We start from the raw sequence: 18,609 nt of genomic DNA, 5'->3' as shown, positions 1-18,609 counted from the left end.
ACCTTTGATGTATCCACCCTTAAGTTGAGCAATGCATGATGTATTATCTTCAAACAGGACAGTTGGAGCTATCTTGTGATCAATTAGTCCACATGATGACAGAATATATTGAATCAGACTCCTCAGCCAAAAACACTCGCGACTAGCTTCATGAATCGCCAGTATTTCAGCATGATTAGAGGAGGTTGCTGCTATCGTCTGTTTCGTGGACCTCCATGATATAGCTGTACCACCATATGTGAATAGGTATCCTGTTTGAGACCTCCCTTTATGTGGATCAGACAGGTATCCGGCATCTGCATAGCCAACTAGTTGTGACTTGGATCCATAGAGATAAAACAATCCCATATCAACCGTTCCATGAAGATATCGAAAAATTTGTTTGATTCCACTCCAATGTCTTCTGGTTGGAGAGGAACTATACCTTGCTAGTAAATTCACCGCGAATGATATGTCAGGTCGCGTATTATTAGCAAGATACATTAGCGCTCCAATGGCACTAAGATATGGTACTTCAGGACCAAGGATATCTTCATTTTCTTCTTTAGGACGGAATTGATCCTTTTTCACATCTAAAGATCTTACAATCATTGGGGTACTTAATGGATGTGACTTATCCATGTAAAATCTTTTCAAGATCTTTTCTGTGTATGTTGTTTGATGAATAAAGATCCCACTTTTTATATGCTCGATCTGTAGGCCGAGACAAAACTTAGTCTTTCCAAGATCTTTCATCTCAAACTCTTCTTTTAGAGTTTTTATAATTGTTGGAATCTCTTCAGGAGTCCCAATGATATTTAAATCATCAACGTACACAGCAATTATAATGAATCCGGATGCAGATTTCTTTATGAAAACACACGGGCAGATATCATCATTCTTGAATCCGTTTTTGGCCAGATACTCAGTAAGACGATTATACCACATTCGTCCAGATTGCTTTAGACCATATAAAGATCTTTGCAATTTGACTGAGTATAACCCTTGCGAATATTCATTGGATGGTTTAGATATCTTTAGTCCTTCAGGGACTTTCATATAGATATCCCGATCTAATGAGCCGTACAAATAGGCTGTTACCACATCCATTAAATGCATATGTAGTTTATGATATGCAGATAAGCTGACCAAATAACGCAAAGTTATCGCATCCACTACAGGGGAATACGTTTCTTCATAATCTATACCGGGCCTTTGTGAAAAACCTTGTGCCACAAGTCGGGCTTTATAGCGCACAACTTCATTTTTCTCATTTCGTTTTCTCACAAATACCCACTTATATCCAACAGGTTTTACATCTTCAGGTGTACGGACTACAGGTCCGAAGACTTCACGTTTTGCAAGTGAGTCTAATTCAGCCTTCATGGCTGCTTCCCATTTTGGCCAATCATTTCTTTGTCGACATTCTTCGACTGATCTTGGCTCAAGATCCTTACTTTCATGCATGATATCTACTGCCACATTATATGCAAATATTTCATTGACAATTGTCTTATTTCGGTCCCATTTCTCTCCTGTAAAGACATAATTTATCGAGATCTCGTCATTTTCACAATTTTCAGGTACCTGAACGTCTTCTGGCGTTATATCAGAATTTTGGACAACTGCAGGTGTCTTTACTATGTCTTTTTCAACAGGAATCATATTTACCTCTTTTCTCTTTCGAGGATTTTTGTCTTTGGAATCGACAGGCCTGCCACGCTTCTGGCGTGTATTTGCTTCAGTGGCTATTTGTCCTACTGGGACATCAATTCGAATTGGGACATTTTCCGTCCTGCCACGCTTCTGGCGTGAATTCGCTTCAGTAGCTACTTGTCCTACTGGGACATCAATTCGAATTGGGGCATTTTCCGCTGGTATATAAGATTTGGTTATCCTCTTTGTATCGGAAAATGCATCAGGCAATTCATTTGCTATTCTTTGCAAATGTATAATATTTTGAACTTCTAGTTCACATTGCGCTGATCGAGGATCTAAATGCATCAACGATGATGCATTCCAATTAAGTTCCTTTTCAGGAAGCTTATTCTCTCCCCCTAATGTTGGAAATTTTGATTCATCAAAATGACAATCCGCAAACCGGGCTTTAAACACATCACCAGTTTGTATCTCAAGATACCTCACTATAGAGGGAGAATCATATCCAACATATATCCCCAATTTTCTTTGGGGTCCCATTTTGGTGCGATTAGGTGGTGCAATGGGAACATATATCGCACACCCAAATATTCTTAAATGGGAAACATTTGGCTGCTGGCCAAAAGCTAATTGCATAGGAGAGAACTGATGGTAACTCGTTGGCCTCAAACGAATAAGTGCTGCAGCATGTAAAACTGCATGCCCCCAAACCGAGGTTGGGAGATTTGTTCTCATAAACAAGGGTCTAGCAATTAATTGGAGGCGCTTAATAAGTGATTCTGCTAACCCATTTTGTGTGTGAACATAAGCTACTGGATGTTCAACATTTATTCCATTAGCCATACAATAAGCATCAAAAGCTTGGGAAGTAAATTCACCAGCATTATCAAGACGAATTGCTTTAATTGGATTTTCTGGAAATTGTGCTTTTAATCGAATAATTTGAGCCAGTAATCTCGCAAACGCCAGGTTGCGAGAAGATAATAAGCACACATGTGACCATCTTGAAGATGCGTCTATCAGGACCATAAAATATCTAAAAGATCCACATGGTGGATGAATAGGTCCACATATATCACCTTGAATCCTTTCTAGGAATTCAGGGGACTCAAATCCAATCTTTACTGGTGATGGCCTTAAAATTAACTTCCCTTGAGAACATGCAGCACAACAAAATTCACTAGTTTTAAGAATCTTCTGGTTCTTTAGTGAATGTCCATGAGAGTTTTCAATAATTCTTCTCATCATGGTTGTTCCCGGATGACCCAATCGGTCGTGCCAAGTTATGAACTCATTTGAGTTAGTAAACTTCTGGTTTACAGTGGCATGTGATTCAATTGCACTAATCTTGGTATAATACAACCCAGATGAAAGTGAGGGTAATTTTTCTAATATAACTTTCTTATTTGAATCATGAGTTGTTATACATAAATACTCATGATTTCCCTCATTCATCGTCTCAACATGATATCCATTTCGGCGAATATCTTTGAAACTCAACAAGTTTCTCAGAGACTTGGTAGATAATAGTGCATTATTTATTATAAATTTTGTTCCTCCAGGAAGCAAAATTATAGCTCTTCCGGAGCCTTCTATCACATTGCCTGAGCCAATAATAGTATTAACACACTCTTCTTTTGGCACAAGATGGGTAAAATATATATCACTTTTGAGAATAGTGTGTGAACTTGCACTATCCGCAAGGCATACATCTTCATTACATATCCTTGCCATTCTTCAAAAACAAATAATAATAAAATGAGTAGTATGCATAGTTAAGTTGAATACTTGATCAGAATTATTTTCTAAGAAACACTGTACATAAAATAATGTCATATACCAAAATTTTATTTTAAAATTTGACACAATTAATAATTTCAAAATTCATAAATATTAATATTTCATTATTTATGTACATCACATTTGAAACTTAAATACATAGAAAATAAAACTTTAACAATAAATTTTTTTTTACATTATTTATTTACATAGATACTTCACAATTTCACATATTAAACTATTCCATCATTGATCAAATGGCCAATATTTCCTTCAGGGTCCTCAAAGAAATCAGATACATCATAATGAGTGGTGGAGTTCTCAGCATCATTTGAAACAAAATTTGTTTCCTTTCCTTTATCGTTCTTTTTCAAAGATGCCTGGTAAAGATCGACTAGGTGCCTTGGGGTACGACAGGTACGAGACCAATGGCCCTTTCCACCACAGCGGAAACACTTCTCCTCGGTTGATTTATTCTGCCCGATATTCTTTTCTTTGTCCCACTTCTGGTGAGATCCTCTCTTTTGAACATAATTCCTTTTCCTTCCATAATTTTTCTTATTATTAAAAGCTTGCCATTTACCTCTTCTGGGGTAATGATTTGCCGCATTTACTTCAGGAAATGGGGCGGCGCCAGCTGGGCGCGCTTCATGATTTTTCAATAACAACTCATTGTTGCGTTCGGCAACAAGAAGGCAAGAAATTAACTCAGAATATTTCTTAAACCCTTTCTCTCGATACTGCTGCTGCAGGAGCACATTCGATGCATGGAAGGTTGAGAAAGTTTTCTCCAACATATCATGATCAGTTATTTTTTCCCCACACAATTTCATTCGTGAGGTGATCCGAAACATTGCAGAATTATATTCATTTATAGATTTAAAATCTTGTAAACGCAAATGCGTCCATTCATACCGGGCTTGAGGAAGTATCACCGTTTTCTGATGATTGTACCTTTCTTCAAGGTCTTTCCAAAGATCTGCAGGATCTTTTAATGTAAGATATTCATTTTTCAATCCTTCGTCAAGATGACGACGGAGAAAAATCATGGCTTTGGCTTTATCCTTCTGGGATGCATTATTTTCAGCCTTAATGGTATCTCCAAGATCCATTGAATCAAGATGGATTTCAGCATCTAGTATCCATGATAAATAATTGTTTCCAGATATGTCAAGAGCATTGAATTCAAGATGAGAGAGTTTTGACATAATGAAAATTTGTTACCTGAGTCTTCCTAAAAATTTGATCAGAGTCTCGTGCTGATAACGTGTTGTGAAATAAAAGATATATAATAGAGATGTACAAATAGAAGACTCTAGTATTAAAATAATTAGCCCAATAATAATTTATATATATAATAATATTATATGTTGTAATGTGTATATATATACAAAGATAGAAAGAAGTATTAAAAATAAAGAGAGAGAGAATCGCATCTGTTTATTGTTGCAATCTCAATATAATAAAGATGGTTAATATTGCTATTAATATTATATGTAAAGAGTAATAGAAAATAGAATTTAAAATACTTATAAAATAAAAGAAGAGAAAGAATTGTAGTAGAAATATAAGGAGAATAGATTTCTTATTACTTGCTTCTGTGTAAGAAAGAAAAGAGATAGTATTTTTATTTCTTGTTGTGTATAAAGCCTCGTACCATACCCCCCTATTTATACATGCATGGGGTCTTGATTTTCAACACATATTTAATATTCATTCTCTCTTTGAAAATATGAGTCTTGCATGGGAATGGGCATCCACGTTGCTCATTCTTATCACAACAAAATTGATAGCTTGCAAGTAATATAAACGGAATAATTTATCCCGTTCAATATATCTTGTTTTCTTCAAAGTGTAAAGCAAAATGTAGAATAAGATAATAAGTCAGTGATAAATCTAGAAATGTTCTGAATTCAAGTGTTTTACACACATTTCAAATACCAAATATTGCACATATCAAAGGTGGCATGAATATGTCTTCTGAGAAATGATGATTTTCTTGTAAACGAGTTACAGAAAAATGTTTCTTACACGTCTTGGCCAATACATAAAAAACAGAGAAGAATGTGGAGAAGCAAAATAAGCTAAGGAACTAGTCATAAGTGTTTTTCACTGCAACCAATCCTTTCAGAATGAGATCCAAGTTATTATTGTAATGCATCCGTACCCCAAAGTTCTTGCTATATAAATTCAATTAAGCCATAACATCAGAAAAGAACATAAGATCAGATAAAAACACTCTGAAAAATATTCATTTCAACTTCCCTCAGTTCCCTCCTCCACCACCATCCCACCCTTTCAACTATCCGCCACCGCCACCCTCACATTGTTTCACTCCTCCACCACCATCACCGCACCACCCTGTGCTTCCACCACCATACCCAGTTCCAACACCACCCAACTATCATAGTGATTGTGTTTGTATCCTTTGGAGGCCTTTTGTTCCTTTCAGTGCTGGCTTTTGCTCTGTTTTGCCTGATCAAGAAGATGAAAAAGAAGAAACAAGAAACTGATATCATCCATTTTGATGAGCACAGGCATGTCACTGAAGCCATTGTGCCTGGCCCTTGTGGTGAGCAAGTGGTGGTGCTATCAGTTGACGATGATGTCCACATTGACGAAGAAATCATCAAGAATGAGGAATTTGGTCATGCTTTGCAGGAAAAACAATCATCAACTGCCAATGAAGGCAATGATCCTAGAAGCCCTGATCATGATCATCAGCAGAAAGCTTGAAAATAAAAGACTTCATTGAAAGATTTGTGTTATTATTGATCTTAATCTTTCACACTTAAAGCTGTTTTTTTTTCTTCTTTCAATGATATCCTCCTTGTTAAAATTGACGAATTCTCAACATGTTGATGATGTATTATGTATAAATTCCTATGTTGATAAGACCATAAACGGTTGCATTTTATCACACATCAACATTAACATGCCAATTTGGGAACTAAGAATTCAGACATGCAACTATATCACTGAGATAAAAGAAATGCTAAAAATGTGACAAGAACAAGAATTTGACAACAATATTTTTATTTATCAGAAACAGAAACTACACAATGGCAGTAGGAAAAGGCCTATCATTCATTCTCTACTTTCAAAATCAAACTCCACAAACTCGATAACTTTTAAAAGGGATTACAAAAGACGTTTATTTTTGTTTTTTTCTTTTTCTTTTTCTCTGAAAGAGAACCGTCCCCTATCAGGGACAATTTCCTCACTGTTAAGCTTATTCGTCCATCCGAATGATGCACCTGATGGACTCTCCTTTCAGCATCAAATCAAAAGCCTTGTTAATCTCTGAGAACGGAACAGTGTGAGTGATGAATTTCTCAAGTTCCAACTCCTGAATTATAACCAATGAAGAGATCCATTAGCAACATGAATAAAAAAAACATATCAACTTGTTAAGACTACAATGAAGAGTTTAGTATAAAAAGCTTACCCCTCTCATGTACTTCTCCACAACATTAGGAAGATCGGTTCGGGGTTTGTAGTTACCATAGAAGGTACCCTTGAGAGTCCTCTCATTCAAGAAGTTCGTAGGATGAGTTTTGAAAGCATCGTCTTTGCTTGGCACACCAACAAGAACAGCAACACCCCAACCCTGAGAAGGGAAGAGAATATTTAAGTTTCAGTATTAGTAAATAACTTATCATAATAACATTATAGCAACAAATTAAAAAAAGAACAAGTTCTGATTCAATTACATCATGGACACATTCAAATGCTGAGATCATAGCTTGGATGCTGCCAGTACATTCAACAGAACGATCCACACCTCCATTGGTCATTTCAGCAATTACCTGTTGAGCAACATTAACATCTCAGTCTTTCTTCCATGAAAGTATAAATAATTATGGAGAAAAACTTAGAATGAACTAACCTCTTGTACAGGTTTGTTATGATCTTTTGGGTTCACAAATTCATTAACCCCAAACTTCTTGGCTGCCAACAATAGTAAAATGAGAAAATACCATTAGTAAGTGAATACAATTTGTAGTTTTGGGAAACTTGCTCAATTTATTCTATGCTTAGTCATCTATTACATTTGATTCAAAGAGAATGGCATTATACCTAATTCGAATCGGCTGGAAACTAAATCAACCCCAATGATTCTTGATGCACCAGAAATCCTTGCCCCTTCAGCAGACTAAAATTTGGATTGAAAAAAGAACAAGAGTCACTACTCACTAATGCCCTTGATCCATAGCTATAAAAACTGCAATGCAAAGAAAAATAGAGGGTAACATACAGCAAGACCAACAGAAGAACCAGGTTTTGGTTTTGCAACATTGATAGTGGCACCAAGACCTACAAAACATGAAAATGAAACTGAATTGTCAGAGAAGAGAATCACCAACAAACAAAATGTGAGGAAATATACTAATCTAGGATGATGTTGCAAACCTGTGCAGATTCCACAGCTGAGAACACAAACTTTGTCAAGTGGTGCTTCAGGGTTGAGAGATGCAACACATCCAGCACGAACCACAGTGTATTCACTGAATGTGGAGGTCCCAACAAAGTGGTAAATTGGTTTTCCCTTAATGGAGAATCTTGATTCTTGATCATGGATCATGACACCCCTGTCGGTGTTGATCCTGAGAAGGTCACACATGTTGCTCTCCTCCGACTTGCAGTGAGGGCATGGTCACCTGGTTTCAGATGAGTCACTCCCTCTCCTACACTCTCCACAATCCTGCACCATTACCAATGTCATTGTTCTTTAACTTTCTTAATCTTGTTTGATATAATGTTGTATAATGAATGAACCAATGTACATGGTAAAGAATCACAGAACTTAATACAAAGAAGTTTATGCTGAGGGATTCAATTCTTATGACACTCAGTTTAAAAAACAGATGAGAATAGACATACCCTCCAGCTTCATGACCAAATATCCGAGGAAATAATGGAGTCTGGCCCTGAAATTGGGAAAAGAGATAGAAACATATTAAACTCTTGTGATGCATAAAATAATCATATCATCATAGCTATAATAATAATAATAACAAAAAAAAATTGAGAAATGAAGAAACAATCATAAAGTAATCCCTATTCCCTAATCAACTTGTGATCAAGCTACAAACCTTGGCTTCCCAGAAGTAAACATCGGTGTGGCAAAGTGAGGTGTAGAGAATCTTCAAACGGACTTCAACGGCCTTAGGTGGCGCAACCTCCACTTCTTCAATCACCAAACAGATTAGGTTTCTTGGTGTGAGGTTTAGTACTTTCGATTTGAGGATTGATTTTTATCGATCAGTGTTCCTTGTGAGGTTGGACAAGATTGATGATATTAGCCATGAGTGGATTGATTCAGATGTTCTAATATTCAATTCAGGTCATTGGTGGACAAGGACTAAGCTTTTTGACATGTAAGTAACATAAATTGAAGATTTGATTTACTCCATTGCATGTTTTGTTTTGTTTTTGTTTATATGTGATTCATTGCATTTGTGATTGATTTTCTTCCTTGGAGAATTCATGCTATAGTTGCCAGTTTGTTACTAAATGAGTTCCAAGGAGATAGATAGTATTCTTGGAAGCTTATAAAATGAGCAAACACCCAAATTATTCCCAACAAATTTCAGATCGAACATGTCTCTTAACAATTTTATTATGAGATAATTTAGTTAAAAAAATATGGAAAAGTTTATGGGCTAGCAATTTTTGTATTTTTTGGCCAGCACTTAACCATCAAAACAAAAGTGAGTGATCTCTCACCATTAGATGTAATCTCACACCATTAAAAACACTATTGATAGCCAATTGATGGTTACAAAACACCAAAATTGCTGACCCCTAACATTCTTCAAAAAATATTTATAAGACAACTTAATCTCCTTTCAAAACAACGGAGGGACCAATCTGTTTGATAAAGTAATTTTTTAGGACTTCTAGAGTAATAATTGTCTTTTGGAGCAAAGTATCCTCGTTGGAGTTCCTTAAAAACCAACTTAGATTTTTATTCTTGTAAATCTATCAAGGTTTTTTGTTTCTAAAACAATTCTGCTTTAGGATTTGAGAAACTTTTAAATGAATGCACTATGATGATTTTTGTCAATAATGTAGAAAGGCTTATTGCAAAAAGAGTAATTTTCACTCTCCATTGAAAAATAACCTTCACCATACCATGACCCATTTCAAAAGGTCATTCAGTAACTGTAGATGAGAACCTAGATTTTTACTCAAAGTATAGTGTTTTGCCTCAAATTAGAAGATTGTTATGTTCTTATTTTTCTTAGGTCACTTGGGACAGACAGATGATAGATTAGAACCAGACTGGTGATTTTTGTTTTGAGGTCTGTATGTACAAGATCAAGGTAAATGTGAACAGCATGGAAATAATTTGATAATGAATAACCAAAACCTTGAATTGAATGTACTTCATGTTAGAATCATTCATTACTTCTGTTGAATATCAGATTAGAGATATAGGCTGTATATAAGTTATTCTGAGAGATATAGGCTTTATATAAGTTATTCTGTTTTGATATAGTTTCTGTTTTTAGATATCTGATTCGGTTGTATCTCCCAGTATTAAGAGATTTTATTTCTGTACTTATATATATATATATATATATATATATATATTGATGCTGAGAGATGATACTCTCAAGGAATTCATCCAAAACACAATCCTTGTCTCACTCCATTCGTGTATTTCAAGTTGGTATCAGAGCGGGTTCTGACCCGGCTCTGGTTTCTATTTGTTTTTCTTCTTTTTCGGTTGCAATCTCTCAGCCGTGTTCCCTTTTCCCACCAGCTGACACTATCAGCTGTGTCTCTTCGTTAGAAACGATTTTTCCAGCCAAAACCTTGTCAAACATCAGACCCACTCCGAAGCAACCCCAGAATCAGAACCGGAAAGCCAAGTTCGGCCTGTCCCCAAAATTTTACCGCCGTCAACCGCAGCACGTGCCGACACGCGCCGCCCCTTTTCCTGTGCGTGGTCCTCACGCGCCTCCGCTCCAGACGCGCCTCCGCTCCAGACGCGCGTGAACGTCACGCTCCGCTGCCCATGCTTTTTCCGGCCCTCGTTTCCCTTCTGCAGGTGTTTTTCGGCCGTTTCTGAGTGTCTGCCATCATGTCTTCTGAGGTAACCCCCGACACCAACTCCAATGGTGGCAAACCGGCTGTTCTAACATCTGTTGTTTCTGGAACCGCTACAATGACCTCTGAAAAATTGATGGGTGCCAAAAATTACCTTTCTTGGGCTGATTCTGTGGAACTTTGGTTCATGGGTCAAGGCTATGAAGACCACCTTACTAAATCTGTTGATGATGTTCGCGCCGCTGACAAAACCACTTGGAAGAAGATTGATGCCCAGCTATGTAACCTTATGTGGCAGACCATTGATCCACCAAAGCTGACTATGTTTCGGGCTTACAAAACTTGTAAAAAAGTGTGAGACCGTGCTAAAGCTTTATACACTAATGACATTGCAAGACTTTACCATGTTGCTAAAAAGCTGTGTAGTTTACAGCTTCAAGGAACTGATATGGAATCTTATGTTGGGGTTGTGGAAGCTGTCAAGGAAGAGTTTTCAACTCTCCTTCCATATGTGTCTAATGCTAATGACCATCATGCTCAACAGGGAAAGCTGTTTTTGGTACTTACGTTACTTGGGTTGCCAGCTGAACTTGAATTTCTTCGGCAACAAATATTGGGCACCACACCCGTTCCTTCCCTTAAGTACGTATTTGCACAACTCTTGCAATCCGGCCCCTCTCTTGAGACCCATACTTTCGACCAAACTGCATTGGCATCCCAATCTTCTTCTCAGGTGTCCTTTCAAATGCCCACTCGCAGCGGCCATGAGGGTCGTGGTAATGGTCGTGGTAATCGTACTCGCCTTAGTTGTACCTATTGCCATAGGATTAGTCATACTCAGGATAAATATGCTCTCCATGGTCGTCCTACCAAGGTAGCTAATGTTGTCCAAACTAATGAGTCATCTGACGTTCACTCCACCGCACAACCACAAGGGATATTTATCTCTGGCAATGATTATGATGAGTTTCTCAAGTACTAAGCTTCAAAGCAGACATCTACTCCCATTGCTTCGGTGGCCCACTCTGGTATTCTGTTGCTTGTATCTCTCATTCCTCTTCTCTTGGACCATGGGCCCTTGACTCAGGTGCTTCTGATCACATTTCTGGTACTTCTTCTGTCCTCTCTAAACTTGAACACCCTGCATTTCTTCCTTCTATCACTTTGGCTGATGGTTCTAAAATTGGTGCTAAGGGAATATGTCAAGTTACTCCTCTTCCTACATTACCTTTGAAATCTGTTCTTTACATGCCCAATTGTCCTTTCAATTTGATTTCTATTAGCTAACTTTCTCATTCTCTTAATTGTTATGTTACCTTTTTTGCTGACTCCGTCATTGTGCAGGATCGAGGGACGGGACAGACGATTGGTACAGGATGTGAGTTTCAAGAACTGTATCGGCTTGCCTTACCCACTACTACTGTGTCTTCTGTTGCTGCTGTTGAGTCTCCGGACGTGGTCCATTGTTGCCTGGGATATCCCAGCCTCTCGAAGTTACAAGCTATGGTCCCGAGTTTATCTCGTCTTGCTACTTTAGAGTGTCAAACTTGTCATTTAGGTAAACATATTCGTAGTTCTTTTTCAAGTCGTGTCAATACACGAGCTGTGTCTCCCTTTTCTGTTATTCATTCTGATGTATGGGGACCTTGTCGTGTTACTTCTCATTCTGGTTTTCGTTATTTTGTCACCTTTATTGATGACTTTTCTCGTTGCACTTGGTTATATTTAATGAAGGACAGATCTAAATTATTTGCACATTTCAAGTCTTTCTGTTCTGAAATTCAAAACCAATTCAAAACTTCAATTAAAATTTTACGAAGTGATAATGCTCGTGAGTATTTTCAGCACCCTTTTCGTCTTACTTGTCCTCCCAAGGCATTCTACATCAATCGTCTTGTCCTCATACCCCTCAACAGAATGGTGTGGCTGAGCGTAAACATCGTCACTTGATTGAAATTGCTCGCACTTTTCTTCTCCATACTTATGTTCCCCTTAAGTTTTGGGGTGAGGCTGTTCTGACTGCATGTTATTTAATTAATCGTATGCCTTCTTCTGTTTTGAAAAATCAAGTTCCTCATTCCATTTTATTTCCTCATGAGCACATTTTTTCTCTTCCACTCTGAATCTTTGGTTGTACTTATTTCATCCATGATCTTACCCCAGGCAAAGACAAGTTAACTGCTCGCTCTATCAAATGTGTTTTCTTAGGGTACACTCGATTTCAAAAGGGTTATCGTTGTTACTCTTCAGCTTTTAATCATTTCTTCGTGTCTGCAGATGTCACTTTTCTTGAGAATACCCCTTTTTTCTCTGCACCCGACATCACTTCACCTTCCATTACGGAGGTGCTTCCTGTTCCTTACTTAGATGGGCCTCCTATTCCCACAAAGCCTCTCCAGGTTTATCATCGCCGCCCACGGCCTGCAGTCCAAGATAACTCATCTCCTGAACCCGTGGTTGAACCGTCCTTGGATCCTTCTTCGGGAGTTAGCAGTAGTCCTCCTATTGCTCTCAGACAAGGTACTCGTTCCACCCGTAATCCTAATCCTATTTATAATTTTCTTAGTTACCATCGTTTATCATCTTCGCACTATGCTTTTACCTCCTCTTTGTCTTTTGTTTCTATACCCAAAACCACAGCAGAAGCTCTTTCACATCCAGGGTGGCGCCAGGCTATGATTGAGGAGATGTCTGCCTTACATTCTACTGGTACTTGGGTTCTTGTTCCATTGCCACCGGACAAATCTACTGTGGGTTATTGTTGGATCTATACTATTAAGGTCGGCTCAGACGGAACCATTGATCGATTAAAAGCCCGCCTTGTGGCTAAGGGCTACACTCAAATCTTTAGTTTGGACTATGGTGATACCTTCTCTCCTGTTGCGAATATGGCCTCTGTTCGTATTTTTCTTTCTATGGCTGTCATTCGCCATTGGCCTCTTTATCAACTTGATATTAAAAATGCTTTCTTACATGGTGATCTCGAGGAGGAAGTATACATGGAGCAACCTCCCGGGTTTGTTGCTCAGGGGGAGTCTTCCAGCTTAGTATGTCATTTACGCCGATCTTTATATGGCTTGAAACAATCCCCTCGAGCTTGGTTTAGTCGCTTTAGTACTGTTATTTCTAAATTTGGCATGATTCAGAGTGAAGCAGATCATTCGGTTTTCTCCCGTCATTCTTCCTCCACGACCTCCATATATCTGGTTGTTTATGTGGATGATATTGTTATTACTGGAGATGATCATGAGGGAATCACTCAGTTAAAACAGCACTTGTTTGATCACTTTCAGACTAAGGATATGGGAAAGTTAAAATATTTCCTAGGAATTGAAGTGGCACAATCTAATGCTGGGATCTGTATCTCACAGAGAAAATATGCTCTGGATATTCTTGAAGAAATTGGAATGTTAGATTCTAGACCTATAGATACACCAATAGATCCCAACACAAAACTTAGTCCAGATCAAGGAGAACCTCTTGCAGATCCTGGTAGATATCGCAGATTAATTGGCCGATTGAATTATTTGATAGTCACTCAGCCAGATATTTCATTTGCCACAAGTATCCTAAGTCAGTTTCTTGACTCCCCATGCGATAGTCATTGGGACGCAGCTGTTAGAATCCTTAGATATATCAAAGGTGCTCCAGGAAAAGGTTTGTTGTATGAAGATAAAGGACATAACCAGATTGTTGGGTATACTGATGCAGATTGGGCATGATCTCCATCTGATAGACGTTCTACATCTGGTTATTGTGTTTTTATTGGTAGAAACTTGATATCTTGGAAGAGTAAGAAGCAAAATATTGTAGCAAGATCTAGTGCGGAAGCTGAATATAAAGCTATGGCACTTGCCACATGTGAACTTATATGGTTGAAGCAATTAGTTAAGGAACTTAAGTTTTGTGAGCCGAGTAAGATGGAACTGGTGTGCGATAATCAAGCTGCCTTACATATTGCTTCCAACCCTGTGTTTCATGAACGAACTAAGCACATAGAGATTGATTGCCATTTCATAAGGGAGAAGTTACAAAGTGGGGAAATAGTAACAGCCTTTGTCAACTCCAACGATCAACTTGCAGATATTTTCACCAAAGCTCTCCGGGGTCCTCGGATACAATACATATGTAACAAGCTTGGTGCATATAATTTATATGCTCCAGCTTGAGGGGGAGTGTTGAATATCATATTAGAGATATAGGCTGTATATAAGTTATTTTGAGAGATATAGGCTTTATATAAGTTATTCTGTTTTGATATAGTTTCTGTTTTTAGATATCTGATTCGGTTGTATCTCCTAGTATTAAGGAATTTTATTTCTGTACCTATGTGTATATATATATATATATATATATAGACGCTGAGAGATGATACTCTCAAGGAATTCATCCAAAACACAATTCTTGTCTCACTCCATTCGTGTATTTCAAGTACTTCCATTAATTGTTAGTTCAAGTCCATTTGCATTAGCTGTGTGATTTTATAGTGTGAGATTCTAGAATAATTTGGTGCTAACATGATCTTTAGACAGGGGTTGGTACTTTCAGGTTGATAGCTCAGTGAAGCTTGGAATGACAATCAATTCTGCTTATAACACAGCCCTTCACACCTAGGCATCTTGGGTGGAGAATTCAGTCAACATGAATAGAACAAGAGTATTTTTCCGTACCTTTGAATCATCTCATTGGAGGTTAGCTCTTTCTTCTCCATTACTTATTTTTCATTTTGGCAAGAATGCAAGTAAGTGATGTTTATATTTTGATGGCAGTGGAAAGAACCACAATGCATGCAAAGTGAGTAGGAATCCATGGAAGAGAAGCAATATGAGGAGCGAAGCCCTATGTCAGATATGATCAATAGGGTTGTGAAGAACATGAGTGTTCCAGTAACAGTTTTGCATGTTACACCAATGAGTTCTTATAGGAGTGATGATCATGTGGGAACTTGGAGTGACAATTCATCTGTTCCTAATTGCAGCCATTGGTGTCTCCCTGGTGTTCCTGATATGTGAAAGTGGAACGAAATTCTCCTTTTTTAGATATCTGATTTGGTTGTATCTCCTAGTATTAAGGAATTTTATTTCTGTACCTATGTGTATATATATATATCTAGACGCTGAGAGATGATACTCTCAAGGAATTCATCCAAAACACAATCCTTGTCTCACTCCATTCGTGTATTTCAAGTACTTCCATTAATTGTTAGTTCAAGTCCATTTGCATTAGCCGTGTGATTTCATAGCGTGAGATTCTAGAATAATTTGGTGCTAACATGATCTTCAGACAGGGGTTGGTACTTTCAGGTTGATAGCTCAGTGAAGCTTGGAATGACAATCAATTCTACTTATAACACAGCCCTTCACACCTAGGCATCTTGGGTGGAGAATTCAGTCAACATGAATAGAACAAGAGTGTTTTTTCGTACCTTTGAATCATCTCATTGGAGGTGAGCTCTTTCTTCTCCATTACTTATTTTTCATTTTGGCAAGAATGCAAGTAAGTGGTGTTTATATTTTGATGGCAGTGGAAAGAACCACAATGCATGCAAAGTGAGTAGGAATCCATGGAAGAGAAGCAATAGGAAGGAGCGAAGCCCTATGTCAGATATGATCAATAGGGTTGTGAAGAACATGAGTGTTCCAGTAACAGTTTTGCATGTTACACCAATGAGTTCTTATAGGAGTGATGGTCATCTGGGAACTTGGAGTGACAATCCATCTGTTCCTGATTGCAGCCATTGGTGTCTCCCTGGTGTTCCTGATATGTGGAAGTGGAATGAAAGTCTCCTCTTATTTGCTTCCAAAACCTCTCTAACAATATTAACACCAAACCCTCTATTTTAGTGTGTTGTTATTTGTTGTCTAATTTTAATCCCATATGCAGGGACGGATGTATGTATAAGAGTGTGGGTAGGGGTGGAAACAGGTTAGGTCAGGCCAGTTTTACTCTTAACAGGCCTGGCCTGTCATACAGTTAATTGGCCTAAGCCTGACCTGCAGCCTGTTATAGGCTCTTTATAAGGTACTAGGCCTGGCCTGTTATTCAGCCTGGTCTGGCCTGAAGCCTGTTAAAAGGCCTGATAATTTTTTTTTACAAAAATAAAAATATTATTTAAAAAAATTATTTTTTAATAAAAATATTTATATGTAATATGTCATATTTAATATTTATAAAAAATTTTAAATTTTTAATGTATTTAAAATATACAAAAATATTTATAATAAAATATAATAGATTTAAAATATCTCATAATTTTATTATAATAAATAATTATTTATATATTTAATTATATTTTAACAGGTCCAGACAGGCCTGACAGGCCAATAAGACTAATTAGTGAGCCTGGGCCTGGCCTATTAACGTATTAAGGCTTTTAAAAGAGCCTGGACCTGTGCCTATTTTATAACAGGCCAGGCCAAACACAGGCCAGGCTGCAGGCCCCTGGCAAGCCGCCTGACCTTTTTCCACCCCTAAGTGTGGGGCAATCGGCCCACTACGATTTGAAATTTTTTTGAGTAGTATATGATAATAATATTTATTTGTCCCACTAAATTATTAAATTTGACCCCACAATAACTTTTTTTTCAACTTTTGGTACTTCATAGTCAATTTAAAAATTTTATATTAGATGTCATTAGAATGATCAATTCTCAATTTAAATAAAATTTGTGTTTTTTCTTAGAAATCAACTCGAAAGAGTGTTATTTATCTTTTTTATATTAGTTTTAATTTTTTTTCTGTAACTACATTAATTGAAAGAACTTTTTCAACTATGAATCTCAATAAGAATTGACTTCTAATTGTATATGAAGTAAATTTTTAAATAAGTATTTACTTATATATATGTAAAAGAAATACTACACATCCAAGTCTTTTTATGAACTAAGTCTAACCAAGTTAAACAATAAAACTTAAAATAATATTAGTCATAACTGATTTTTGTTATCTTAGACAAATTTGATTGGACTTGGTTAACAAAAAATATGAATATGTAGCATTATCCTATATAAAAAGACAGATATTTATAAGGGTAAAGTATATTTTTTGTTCCCGAAGTTTGGCAAAAATTTTAAAAATACCCCTAAATTTTATTTTGTTTCAATTTTGTCTCAGAAGTTTTCGATTTGCATCAAATATACCCTCGGAGGATAAATTTTCAAAAAATTTAAGACCAATATAACAATAATGCATAAAAATTATGCTTAATTTGCTTGTGTTGAGGGGTTGTTCTTATGAAATTGTTGTTGAATCGATCTTAATTTTTTTTGAAAAATTAGCCGTCATGGGTATATTTGATGCAAATCGAAAACTTCTGGGATGAAATTGAAACAAAATAAAACTTAGGGATATTTTTAAAACTTTGTCAAACTTTAAGGACAAAAAATATACTTTACCCTATTTATATATGATTATTTTAGTGTTTTAATTTGTAAAATTAGATATTATAAAAATTAATTATGTTATATTTACATGAAAATAACTACCTGTGTATATATATTAAAATAAAAATACACATTAAAAATAAATTAAACAATACATATATTTATATACGAATGCATAATGATTAATAAATAATTTAATAACTAATTTTTATATACACATAATATTTTTATTATAAAAATTATATATATATATTGCCCTCCACTATCAAAATTTTCTGGATCCGTCACTGCCCATATGTCTTGTCCCTTGTTATGAAGCTCTATAACCTCAATTTTAACCTCCATTACTTGGATTAACTTAGATAACATATGTACCATTATAAAACAATAATGTTAAGCATACACACAAAATTGCTATCAAATTATTATATACATAGAATATATGTTTAAATAATAGCAAATGTCCTAATAACATGGATGGCTATAGGATATAACATGCATTGTGATGATCATGATATGGTATGATGATGACGGTCAGAAGTGGCAAAACGGGTTGGTCCAATGGAATAATCTGTTAAATTTGCTAAAAAAGATGGATTTGGTTAAGATTCGGAATTCGCCAAATTTACCGGTTTGGATTTTGGTGGAATGGGTCGACCCATTGAGTCAAAAGTTTTTTTTCTTAATAAAAGAGGGATTAGTACTCTAAAAATTAATAATTGTGTAATTTTTAAATGCACCTTTTCATTTT

At 36.5% G+C, this 18,609-nt stretch overlaps 2 pseudogenes; one reads left to right on the top strand and one right to left on the bottom strand.

The window, feature by feature from the left end:
* Window positions 1–6,436: 6,436 nt before the first annotated feature.
* Window positions 6,437–8,669, bottom strand: LOC112783574 (alcohol dehydrogenase 1-like; annotated as a pseudogene).
* A 7-nt stretch (window positions 8,670–8,676) lies between these two features.
* LOC112783575 (protein trichome berefringence-like 7) lies at window positions 8,677–15,488 on the top strand (annotated as a pseudogene).
* Window positions 15,489–18,609: the final 3,121 nt, after the last annotated feature.

The sequence above is a fragment of the Arachis hypogaea genome, chromosome 20 (assembly GCF_003086295.3).
Source record: "Arachis hypogaea cultivar Tifrunner chromosome 20, arahy.Tifrunner.gnm2.J5K5, whole genome shotgun sequence".
Lineage (NCBI taxonomy): Eukaryota > Viridiplantae > Streptophyta > Magnoliopsida > Fabales > Fabaceae > Arachis > Arachis hypogaea.
Note: the sequence above shows the minus strand (reverse complement) of the source record. Positions and strands in the feature narration are given on the sequence as shown.